Here is a 2,944-nt window from a genome sequence, read left to right as displayed (position 1 = left end):
ACAAGATTCGTAGAAGTGGCACTTTGCAATCCTATGGAAAAGGGTAGGTCCAAATACTAAGTATAAGGTTTCAAGCACAGGCCTGCAATATGAGTGAAACGGTAAGAAAACAATCATCTGGCTTTGAATATGGCCTGCAGGCTCGTCTGCAGTTTAATTCACCTTGTGCCCAGAGTGGTATACAGTGAGTGTACAGTTCCATTGTACAGCATCGTACAGCATTAACACGTTCTGTGAACGGCAGTGAACTTGCCACTATCTTATATTGCATAACCTGAGTAGCATGGCTGGCACAGTCGAAAATGCAACCGGCATGGCAGCGTTACAGGACAAACTGTGACATAGCTCTTCACCTTCATAATAAACCGTCTCCAGCAACGCTGCTGTTTTGGCCCATAACTCAGTTAATATGAGCAGAATTTTTATGCAACACCAGATTGAGTCCCTGCAACCGTTGACTTGGACTCCAGCCAACATCAGCTTTGCTGCTAAGGGGAGAGCTAGGCCCCCTTTGTCTGCCTTTTCAGAATATTCATACAGCACAATGAATTGGCTAATTTATGGTCATGGGATATGTGTGGGGTTCTTTCAGCCCCTCGCCGCATACAATCTTTTTGGAAGTGCTGTGTCTGGCAGATGAGAACAATTGAGATATAGTGGCATGGCGAGATCAAAGATAAAGTGTCAAGCACATATTTGGTGTAATTATTTTATGATGTGTTTATCTTGCATGTCCAGTGTATTTGGCTTGAACTTTTGTAGGCTATACTTTCAAAGACCACATACTTCAAAATTCCAAAGGTTATAAACAATTTACTTTTTTACAAGCTGAGGATAGACCTAAAAAGGCTGTGGAGGCACTCTAAGGCAAAAACATGCACCGATATTGAAGTACAGCTATAATAAACACTCTGAGCTACTAAAGTAAGATATGCAAAAGGACTGAAATACAAATAAATTTGTGTGTTTTGTACATATACTAAATGATTATTCCATTAGTTTCAATTTGGAAGAGCCAAAGGAAAAATGCCCATGTCTGTGCATTTCAGACATAGCCTCAGTCTGTTTTAGGCATGGCAGATGGGTCAGCAGGGGCTGATCAGCTCTTTAATCAGGGGGTTGGATGTACTGTCGGATTTTATGGTCTGGTGCCTCAGGTTTTCATTTCCATTACCAATGGCCCTGTTTCCAGTGCTTCCAGTAATTTAGAATCAGACAAATTTGGGGAATGTCATTTACTGCCATCTATTTGGCCAGACAGATGCATTGCATTAATTACAGTGGAAATACATTCTAATTGAATTTCCATAATATAGTATTTACATTCAAGTTGTACTGATTATGTGCAGTACCTTTTCCCATCAGTATATTTGGGTGCATGTTTAGATAAGTTATCAGAGCAGATTAGAACAGTAGGCTCTGTCACTGTTCCACTGGGTGGCTACGTGCAAAGTTCTGCTTTTCAATACAAATGCACACCATGCACACCCAAACACTTGACATCCAATCTGCCCTCCAGCTCTTTTAGGAGACAGAAAACTCCCCATTCAGCCTTCTAAAGCTGATTCTTGCTTTCTAGTGTTCTGAGATCCTTTTTACTTGGACAGTAGGACAGCACAGCCAGGGGATTTCTAGCAGCTAACCTGCTCTGTAATTAGGCCACCCACATTCACGGTCATGTGCCTGATATTGGCTATTCTAAAGGAGCCCTGTCTGCTCCATATTGAATTTTGACTGACGGGGGTTAATAGGACACAGGAAATGACTATCTCTGTCTGAACATGACAGTACTTCAGAGCATTTCTTTTCACTGATTTTGGTAGCTTTTTATTAACTGATACTGCAGGGCTTAACTAAACAGGGAAAAAACATTTCAGCTGTTCTGTGACTTACTTTGATTGGAACGGTTCTTATTTTGAGTTGAGTGATTTAATTAATGGTCTAGATCATTTATTCACTTCAGCATGATATTGATGGTGGATAAAAGATAGAAATCAGAAACTTTCCATTAAGAAAGAATTAGTGTAAAAACAAAATCATGGCATTGTTTCTTATTCACAACAGATGCCATACAAAGCTTTGTTACTCCATAATTAAATTTCTTGTTCCCTTACTTCCTTAAAATCTAATACTTTGCATCTTATGAAGAAAATGTGACAGGATCAAGATGAATTTGACCTTGTTTGAATCTGAGGCAACGCTCTGTCAAAAGCCTTTTTATATGTCGGCTCCTTCCCCAATCTTAGCGTTGAGGCGAAGGCTTTTGGATATTAGGCTGCTTTATACGAGCTGATGATAACATTACACACTCCTTTCTGAGAAGGCTCAGTGTTACAGTTCTGAGAAGGAGTCGCTGGCAAGAGACCTGAACGAAGCCATTCAACTTCATCTAATTAGGGAAGCCGAGGGGGGCGGGTTGATACTGTGTATACGATGCATGTTGTATGTACATGCTTGATATTTCTTTTCCTTTGGAATAATGGCCAAATATGAGGTATGAATGAGTAATTTATAATAATAATAATAATAATAATAATAATAATAATGAGTGATATGAAACATGTGAAATTAAAAACAGACCTTGCCTCCTAAACACTGTTGTATCAATCCATTGATCAAAGTCTTAATTGCTCTATAACATATTACACTATGGAGTGCTTTCTTATTACTGCACTTTCTTTTCGCTGCATTTTCTTCGTGGCCTACCACTGGCCTAGACCAGAATCAACGCGCACAAAATGTATAATTCTGCCACCTAACATGTGGAGGTTACGTAACATCTTAGGGACAGTTCCTGCAAGCCAGTTGCGTTGCGTGCAAAGCAGCAGTCCGCGCTGCAGCCAATCACGAACAGGCAGAGGCGGCGACAGTCTCTCCGAGGGTGGAGCTAACGTGGGCTCGGATCATGACGCAATTTGATTGACGTGGCTGGGTTTCGGTGCGC

The sequence above is a fragment of the Colossoma macropomum genome, unplaced genomic scaffold (genome assembly GCF_904425465.1).
Source record: "Colossoma macropomum unplaced genomic scaffold, Colossoma_macropomum, whole genome shotgun sequence".
Lineage (NCBI taxonomy): Eukaryota > Metazoa > Chordata > Actinopteri > Characiformes > Serrasalmidae > Colossoma > Colossoma macropomum.
This window is presented reverse-complemented; position numbering follows the sequence as displayed.